Here is a 10,622-nt window from a genome sequence, read left to right on the forward strand (position 1 = left end):
AGAGAAATTTGTCCTCCTGGGTCTTAAACTTATTTATGATCCGAGTCCCCTATTTTTCCCATTTTCTTTCTTTTAAATGCCTATCTTATGCTTATCTTACCAACGTACTTTGGAAGCAGGAAATTTGTTCTCCAGTTTCACAAGTCCACAGATGGAGAGGAATTTTACCCCAAATGGACTATACTCAGAATCCAAACTCCACACTCATACTTTAGATAATTTAGATGATGGAACTTTGAACTTTTTTTTTTAATATTTACTTATTTATTTATTTTTCGGCAGACACAACATCTTTGTTTGTATGTGGTGCTGAGGATCCAACCCGGGCTGCATGCATGCCAGGCGAGCGCGCTACCGCTTGAGCCACATCCCCAGCCCGAAATTTGAACTTTTTTGAGCTGATGAATTTATGCTGTGATGGGTTGAGACTTTTAGGCATATTAGAATGAAGTGAATGTACTTTGTTTGTATTTGGGACAAAGTTTAGGAGGTTAAAGGCCAAACTAAGTGGGTCAAATTGGGGTCCCCAAAAGATATCACCCAGAACCAAAAAAGGTGAGCAGAACGGGTATTCCAAAATGTAATTAAGGTAAGGATCATGATATGAGACCACTAAATACAAGTGTCTTTAAGAGAGAGAAGAGAGTAGGGTGTTATAGTGCACACCTGTAGTCCCAGTGACTTGGGAGGCTGAGGCAGGAGGATCTCACATTGGAGGACAGCCTTGGCAACTTGGCAATACCCTTTCTCAAAATAAGAAATAAGAAAGGCTGGGGATGCAGCTCAATTGTAAAGCAATCCTGGGTTCAATCCCCAGTACAACAACAGCAACAAAAGACAGGGATATGGAAAGACAGAGGCAGGGACTTAATAGTGCCACAAACCAAGAAATACAAATCATGGTACTAGAAGCTCAAAAAATCAAGGGAAGGCCAGGGCACAGTGGCACATGACTGTAATCTCAGAAGCCTGGGAGGCTGAGGCAGGAGGATCGCAAGTTCAAAGTCAGCCTCAGCAATTTAGCAAGGCCTGAGCAAACTTAGCAAGATCCTTTCTCAAAATTAAAAAAAAAAAAGGCGTGACTGGGGTTGTGGCTCAGAGGTAGAGTGCTCGCCTACCATGCACAAGGTCCTGGGTTAGATCCTCAGAACCACATAAATGTAAAATAAAGATACTGTGTCCACCTAAAACTTAAGAATATTTTTTTTTAAAAGAAAGAGTGAGAGAGAGAGAGAGAATTTTTTAATATTTATTTTTTAGTACTTTGCGGACACATCTTTGTTTGTACGTGGTGCTGAGGATCGAACCCGGGCCGCACGCATGCCAGGCGAGCGCACTACCGCTTGAGCCACATCCCCAGCCCAAACTTAAGAATATTAAAAAAGAAGAAAAAAAAAACGGGCTGGGGATGTGGCTCAAGCGGTAGCGTGCTCGCCTGGCATGCGTGCGGCCCGGGTTCAATCCTCAGCACCACATACAAACAAAGATGTTGTGTCCGCCAAAAACTAAAAAATAAATATTAAAAAAAAAAAAAAAAGGCGGGGGTGGGGGGATGTAGCTCAGTGGTCAAGCACCTGTGGGTTCAATCCCTGGTACCCACCACCCCCCCCCCCAAAAAAAAAGGATAAGAAAGGATCCTTCTCTTAAGTCAATGGAAAGTATGGCCTTGATAACTCTTAAATTAAAGGCCCAATTAGGGGCTTTTAGCCTACCGAACTGTGAAAGAATAATTTTCTCTTGTTTTAAGCCATTAGGCTTGTAATAATTTTTTTTTAATATTTATTTTTTAGTTTTAGGTGGACACAATATTTTATTTTTATATTTATGTGGTGCTGAGGATCAAACCCAGTGCTAGGCAAGCACTCTACTACTGAGCCACAACCCCAGCTCCTTGTAATAATTTTTTAAGGAAGCCTTAGAAAATTAATATAAACTGCTAAGGATTAAAATTTGATTTTTTTTTTTTTTTTTGGTGAACCCAGGGCCTGGGGTGCAACTCAGTGGCAGAGACCTTACCTATCACGTGTAATGCCCTAGGTTCAATCCCCTGCATCTCAAGGGAAAAATTTCCCATGAAAATAATGACCACAATAAATTATATATTAAAATTCATGAGTTCATAATGATACTCCCCTCTCAAACCTTACCTCTAAGAGATGCTAGAGCATCGATTTCTTCTTCTGAAAATTGATAAAGGAGAAAAATACATTTCCCCAGATTTTCCTGGACAACTGATGATGGAAATTTTTATGGCAAAATTTCAGTTAATAAATATAGAAGAAATGATAGGAAATCACTCTTCTAATGAAATAATTTATCTAAGCAAATTTATCAATGGCTGATAAATCCATTAGGTTAAAAATTAAGAAAAAACTGTTGTGCACCCATGGTCAGAACCTAAACCAAATGATCAATTTTAATATCACTAGATGAGAGATAACCACCTTTCTATATGATGTAATAAAAATTCACAGCAGTATCTAATGGGATGACAACTCATCCTAAATTTGTAACTGGTTTATGATTATTGTTCCAATGTAGTCATCTATAGTCCCCCTTTTGTTCTTAAAATTGTCTGGAAATAAATTATACAAACTCTATAAAATTTTCTTGCCTAAGATACTCAATCTAAATCTCATCAAGCTGTACGAATTCATTCTTGATTTTGGCCACAGACCATAATCACTTGGGAAATTTTTTTAAATATTGGTGTCTAGATTTCATTCCATGAGTTCTGATTAATTGGTTTGAGATGTGGTCTGGGCATTGAGATAATTAAAAGTTCCTCAAATAATTCTAAAGTTTCAGTAAAAGTTGAAAACCAATGCTCTAAACTTAACTACTAATTTGTGGGAAATATGAGGAGTAAAAGGACATGTTAAAACTGTAACAAGGATTCACTCAATCAGCCAAACCAGAATGTGGGAAATTCTCCTGGACAAATGACCTAGTTTTTTTTCCACAAATAAATAGCATGGGAAAAAAGTACTGGCAGTATATAGTACTGAGGAGGATGGCTAAGGTTAAGAAAAACTTAACAGACATATAAACCAAATAAAATGTATAAATCTTATTTGGACACTTATTTAAAACAAACAAAGTACATATTGGCTGCACCAAATTGCAACCCCACTAGCACTGTATGAGTGTACCTTTTTCCCAACATCCTCGCCAACACTTACTGTTGTTTGTATTCATAATAGCTGACAATCTGACTGGAGTGAGATGAAATCTTAAGAATAGTTTTGATTTGCATTTCTCTGATTGCTAGAGATGATGAACATTTTTTCATATATTTGTTGATTGCATATCATCTTCTGAGAATTGTCTGTTCAGGTCCTTGGCCCATTTATTGACTGGGTTAATTGGGAATGAAACTACCATTTGACTCAGCCATCCCTCTCCTCAATCTATACCCAAAGGACTTAAAAACAGCATACCACAGGGACACAGCCCTATCAACATTTATAGCAGCACAATTCACAATAGCTAAACTATGGAACCAACCTAGATGCCCTTCAATAGATGAATGGATTAAAAATGTGGCATATATATATATATACACACATACATACATACACACACACATACACACACACAATGGAATATTACTCAACAATAAAAGAGAATAAAATCATGCCATTTACAAGTAAATCAATGGCGTTAGAAGATAATGTTAAATGAAGTTTCATCTGATATAAGGAGGCTGATTCACAGTGGGGGTAGGGAGTGGGAACATGGGAGGAATAGACAAACTCTACATAGGGTAAAGGGGTGGGAGTGGAAGGGAGGGAGTATGGGGTTAGAAATGATGGTAGAATGTGATGGACATTATTATGCAAAGCACGTATATAAAGTCAGGAATTGGTGTGAATATACTTTGTATACAACCAAAGATATGAAAAATTGTGCTCTATATGTGTAATAAGAATTGTAATGCATTCCACTGGCATATACAAATTTTAAAATTAAAAAAAAAAAACAAGTACAAAAGGACATTTAAGGGCTAGGATTGTGGTTCAGTGGCAGATTGCTTGCCTCACACTTGTGAGACACTGGGTTCGATCCTCAGTACCACATTAAAAAAATAAACAAAATAAAGATATCATGTCCATGTATAACTAAAAAAGTATTTTTAAAAAAGGACATTTAAAGAATCAGAGAAATCTAAACATAGACTGAATCAAAAACTCTTTATTTTGTTAGCTAAAAAGAGTATTGTGACTGTATTTGTTAAAAGTTCTTACCTGAACTGGGTGCAGTGGTACATTCTTGTAATCCCAGAAACTCTGGGAGGCTAAGACAGGAGGACTGCACATTCAAGACCAACCTCAGCAATTCAGTGAGGCCTTAGGACTTTCGCAAGACCTTGTCTCAAAATAAAAACAAAAAACAGGGCTGGGGATGTGGCTCAGTGGTGAAGTGACCCTGGAGTTCAATTCTCAGTACCCCGCAAAAAAAGTTCTTACCTGCTAGACACAGGGGGCTGGGGTTATAGCTCAGTGGTAGAGCACTTGCCTAGCATGTTTGACGCACTGGATTCAATCCTCAGCACTACATAAAAATAATAAATAAAATAAAGGTATTGTGTCCATTTGTAACAAAATAAAATTTTTTTTAAATACACACAGGATTATTTATAGGTTAAATAAGAAGATGCCTCATAGTTCCTTGAAAGTATTTCAAGCAAAAAGAGGGAAAAGGGGAGGGGAAGAAATGAGAAGTTAGAAAAGACAGCAATGGTAAAAATCTGAAAACTGCATAGCTGTTAAAACAGGTTAATAGGAACATGGGGGTTTACTTGTATTTGATATAGAATTATAAAACTTAAGAAAATTTTTTAATATTTTGCTTAAAAATGTAATAGCATGCATGTCAGAATATATATAAAACCGGGCACAGTGGTGCACACCCATAATTCCAGCAGCTCAGGAGGCTAAGGGAGAATTTAAAGTTCAAAGCCAGTCTCAGCAACTTAGCAAGGCATTAAGAGATTTTGCAAGACCCCGTTTCAAAAGAAAAAAAGGCTGGGGATGTGGCTCAGTGGGTAAGCACCCCTGGGTTCAATCTCCAGTTTAAAAAAAAAAAAAAAAAAAAACAAGAAAGAAAAAAATACACTTTAATTTTAAGACATGGGAAATGTGAAAAAAGATGAGCGCATATAATTCTTGACCTCCAAAATCCTACATTGGTAGGGAGAGTACATCCTAGATAGGCAAAAAAAGTACTATCTTTGGTCAAAAGCAGATAATTCAAGTGTGGTATAATCCCAGCAATTTGGGAGGCTGAGGTAAGAGGATAAGAGGATCATGTCTTCAAAATATTTAGTGTATATTTTCTAAAAAAAGAAATATTGAGTTGCAAAGACTTTAGGCAAGCACTCTACCAATGCAAAGACTTTTTGATCTCAAGAAATTATTTCTTAGGGAAATAATTATTTCTTAGGGTCTTGCTAAAGGCAAGGTTAGGAGGTATAGAGAGTGAATAATGGGTACCAAAACACAGAAGTTAGTAAACTCTATTGTTCTATGGCACAGCACAATAGAATTGATGCTTCCTGAGAGATGATTTACAGCAATACAATTTAAATGTAATTCAAATTATTCTAAAATCAATAAATTCCACACTAAAAATTCCATGTTTTTTTCTCAAATGAAAATGTAAATATCAATTATGAATATACTGAATTCACAAGTTTTAATTTCATGTATATCCAAAAATATGATTTTATTGTTTTGATTGTACTTAATTTATATACTTAATTTAATACAATTTAACTGTATTTATGAGGTAGTGTGATATTTCAATACATGTATACAACATGTACTGATCAAATTAGGTAATTAATATTTTCATCTCATTACTTTCTGGGAATGAATAACAAAAATGTGGTATGTGTATACAATGGAATATTAATTATTCAGCTATAGAAAATAATGATATCCTAACATTTGCAGCAAAATGGATGGAACTGGGGGTGGGGGGGCAATACGTCCAACAAAAAAGTTGGACACAAAGAAAATATTTTGTGTTCTCATATGTTGATACTAAAAAGAAAATCTATCTGAATTAGAGGCTTAGAAAGGCAAGGTGAGGCGGTATAGAGGGTGAATAATGGGTACCAAAACACAGAAGTTAGTAAACTCTAGTGTTCTATGGCACAGCACAAGAGTCTGTTATATATTTTATGAATAACTAGAAGAAAGGAAGTCAAAGGCACCAAACAACTTTCAAGCAATCCTTGATTCTGGTTTAGCCCATTACATTATGATCTCATACAATTCTCAATCTTAATTTCCTTATTTATAAAATGGGACAATAACAGTGACAATCTCATGAAATTAATGAGGACTGAAAGATATACTATATATAAAATATTTAGTATAATGACTAGCAATTAAAGGTTTATAAATACCAATTATTATTATTATTATTTACAGATGTCTCTGCTTGATACAAAACAGTAAACACTGTGAAAACAACTAGGATCATTGTCCACCAGAATGGCCTCTTTAAATGGTCTCTATACAAAAAGCCAATGCACCTCCCCACCCTTCACCTACCCATCCCCACAAATGGGGACTGAACCAGGGCCTCTGCACACGAGGCAAGCATACTGAGCTACCTCCCAAGACATTTTTACTTTATCTTGAGACAGGGTCTACACTGCCTAAACTGAACATGTACTTCTGTGTTCTTATGTTCTTAAGTAAAACATTTTACAAAAAAAAAATTTAATTAAAAACAAAAAATTCATGACAGAATTAAGAGTAATCAATATTTTGTAATTACTGTTATAAAATATTAAAATAACGAAAGTCTAAAATTATACTCTCCATAATCCCATTAACTAATGAAATCAAAGCTTTCATTTGTTCACGTTATTTCCTATTCCTTATCTTTACGCATGTCCAATTTTTACATATTACAGGAACATTTTATAGCCTACATTTTCATTTAACATAATACCACAAGAATACTTTACAAAATTTTCACCCTTATACTCTTTCCTTTATCATCTCTACCCCTTGAAGATAACCAATGATAACAGCTTCACAAACATCGTTCACAACTTTCTCTTTAGTCCATACACGTACTAGTATACATAGACACATACATGGTAAGGGGGAAAAAGTTTAATGTTTTTACAAAAATTTGAAGCATATTACTTATAGATATGCCATCTATTTTTTTAGCCACACCATTTATACCTTGAATTTATATAAAGGGAAATTTAAGTATTCAAAGAGACCTATTGGACTAACTAATAATATATACATTAATAAGAAAACTTTGAAAAGATATAGGGATTTTTGCAACAAAATATGGCCACCAGATTTAGACCTAACATACTATTTCATCCATGCATAAATAATGACTATATACAAACCTAAACAAATCTCAAAACCTATTTTAGAAAACAAAATCATTACTATATTTAAAAAATTCATAATACCGCAAAAATACCCTGACTTCAGTATACATGAATGTAATATTGGCCTTCACATATAGACAGTAGAATATAAACAACCCGGTTCTCTCTGTAACAGAGTCGATTGATGGATGTTAGTGCTGATCCACTCATATACTCACCTTCTTCATTTTCACAAACGGAGAGATTGGCATTCAGGTATAATCTGATTACAATCAAATCGATCGGGCCTAATTAATATCTATTGTTAAGAAAGGCCAACAAACAGGAAAAGAAAACACCATACAGGTCCACAAAAAATTTAAGGTTAAACCAACAGTCACTCTCCCATCTAAACAATCTTAGAACGATTAAAAGATCCCTTAATCTGGACCCACAGGAGAGAACTCTGAAGCATAGAAAATGGTGTGAAATATTTACTGAAGACCCCAAAAGTACAAAGCAGAGAATGGGGTACCCAAACTATACAGCCTCTTCTGTAATAGGTAAACTTTTCTTACTAAAAGTCGTTAAAAGCCTTGGAGTTCCTATAACATAGCGATCGTAAGTACTGGAGACACAAAAAATAGTAAAAAGGGCTCTACCCTGAAGCAGTTCACAATTTAGCAGAACCTCCAACAATGTATTATCCCAAATGACCAAAAGTAACATAGTCCAGGGCCCAGCATAGACTCATCAATGAGCATAGATACTCAACAATTTTCTTGCAATTTATGATTATAAACATCAAAGGCAACAAGCATCATAACATAGTACCATATCATCAATGCAATTTCAGATTAAATAACCTAACGGTATTATCCAGGTCTATGTAGTTAGTTTGCTTTAACTGCCTCATCGCAGTCAAATTATTTAAAAACAACTTACACTATATAGTCCCACTAATCTGTTTGGCGTATACCCATGTAATTCACGTGGAGTCTCACTCACACACACACACACACACACACACACACAAAATAGGGGGAAAAGCACTTGTACCATGTAAAAATATCCTGCTGAACATTCTAACTAAATACCAACAACATAATGGACTATGGATGATATTGAAGGTATGAATTTGCAACACCCAAAATGAAAGCCGTAAAATGATGGGTAAACCCTATACAAGTGCTGCACACCTTACATGTTTGTTATTAAAAATAACGCTGGGGGGGGGGGGGCTGGGGTCGTGGCTCAGTGGTAGAGCACTTGCCTGGGACATGTGAGGCACAGGGTTGGATTCTCAGCACCGCATATAAATAAATAAAGATCCACTGACAAATAAAAAATAAAAAAATAATGCTTCAACTGCAACCAGTGTGACACCTTTAAATGTAATCTAAGAGAAAGAACATATTTAAAATCTAGTCCAGTTACCAATGTACATAGATGTTTTCTAGAACATTCTAGAACATCCTAAATGATGAATGACAAAAAATTAGTTGAGACAGGATGTAGATCTCCCTGAATAAACATTACACACTTAAACTCATCCTATATATTTTAATTGGTAGACCATACTGCCATATGCATTGAGGATCCAGCTGAAAATTCATCACAGCTTGCAGAACAATTTAAAATTTCAAAATACATGCATTCCATACCCAATATTTATATTAAATGAACTACTCAGTCACACCATTCAGTTTAACTTGCTTTATGACTAATTACTGATTGAGAAGAATGTAACATTTTGAAAACCTAATACTATCAACATTAAATTTTAATTGCTCAAAATACAATGACATGTATTAAAATAAGACCACTGGTGAGTGGATAGATAAGACAGATGGAATAAATATGTGATAAAATAAATGTTTAGTTAAATGATGATAGCAGAATCCAGGTGATTGGGCTTTATGGATGCATCCTGAATTGGATTGTATTTTCAATTTTGCTGGAAAGATATATATTTTTCCTAATGTCTTGTTGGAAAAATTATTTGACACTTCTTTGGTTATTTATTATTTAAACTTTTAAGGTGAGAAACACAGATTTAAAACACTCCTAAGTGGCATCCTGGGATGGAACCTGGGTTGGAACCTGGGTTCGAATCTGGGTTCAAAACTCTTAACTAGCAGGGCACGGTGGCACACCCTTATATTCCCAGACGCTCAGGAGGCTGAGGCAGGACAAACACGAGTTCAAAGCCAGCCTCAGCAAAAAGCAAGGCGCTAAGCAACTCAGAGACCCTATCTCTAAACAAAATACAAAATAGGGCTGGGGATGTGGCTCAGTGGTCCAGTGCCCGTGAGTTCCATCCCTGGTAAACATCTCCTCCCCCACCAAAAAAAAAAAAAAAAAAAAAAAGGAAAGGACATTTTAAATAAAGATTAAGTAGCATTTTTCTTTTTTTTTTTTTTTTTTAACCAGGTTGGCTTAACACTAATTGATGATTTTCAGACCATTCCCAAAAGGAAGACTCCTGATGGGAAACTTACGGCTTAACATGTTGGGGGGTGGGAAGTAATTTAAAAGAAATATCTGAAAAATATTATTCAATTGATAGTATTGTTCTCCATCTGAAGAAAACCACTCAGAATCAAATAAGAAAAGTTTCAAGGCAAACTTTAAAAAGGCATTCAACAACTCCTATGTAGAATTAGCTTCACCTATACAGGCTGGTTGGGGACATCCTTGATATGACTAAACTTGTCATACTCTTCCACGTTCCTAATTTCAGGGAAATGAAGATAGATGAGGACACAACATGTGCAAGTGCCAAAATCTTTCTCCTAAATCAGAATAGGCAAGGATCCCACTTCTTCACAGGTAAGAGAGCCACCTCCACTTTGGTCTTGATAACGGTTAAGAGGGGGAGGGGAAAGGAGGCAGAAAATGAATTCGCGATCGTGTTCCTGAAAACCCTCCTGGTTGTTGCTCACGAGACCCCCTCCGCGACTTATTCCCGCCACCACTACCCCCACCTGACCTCTCCCCAGTGAAACTTCCACGGACTCTCATTCACTGAAGATGTGGTCGACGTTCTGACCCCTTCCCTCCCTGGGCCCCCAAAACACACTCACCCGCCCCCCTTGCTGGGGGCGGGGGGCGACGCAAACAACCGCCCCCGCCCCTCCCCCCAGCAACCAATCTTTGTCCCACCTGCAGAAGGAGCGCTCGCCGACGCGCTCCAGCCCCGAGGTGATCGCGGACCTGCCCGCTACCTCCCCGCGCCGCGGGTGTCGGCGCCCCCTGCTCCAGCGCC

The 10,622-nt window shown here is 36.6% G+C and overlaps 1 protein-coding gene across 5 annotated transcripts in view; it reads right to left on the minus strand.

Annotated features, from left to right (window-relative positions):
• Zmym4 (zinc finger MYM-type containing 4) overlaps positions 1 to 10,622 on the minus strand; it is a 144,332-nt gene that overhangs the window by 133,367 nt on the left and 343 nt on the right. The window contains exon 1 of one of the 5 annotated variants that reach the window (XM_076860766.2): positions 10,520 to 10,589. The exons of the other annotated variants lie outside the window; for them this stretch is intronic. The gene's annotated coding sequence lies outside the window, so the exon portion shown is untranslated. Of the gene's footprint in view, positions 1 to 10,519; positions 10,590 to 10,622 lie in introns of those variants that run through there. 5 annotated transcript variants of the gene reach the window in all.

This window comes from Callospermophilus lateralis, chromosome 7 (assembly GCF_048772815.1).
Source record: "Callospermophilus lateralis isolate mCalLat2 chromosome 7, mCalLat2.hap1, whole genome shotgun sequence".
NCBI classification, from domain to species: domain Eukaryota; kingdom Metazoa; phylum Chordata; class Mammalia; order Rodentia; family Sciuridae; genus Callospermophilus; species Callospermophilus lateralis.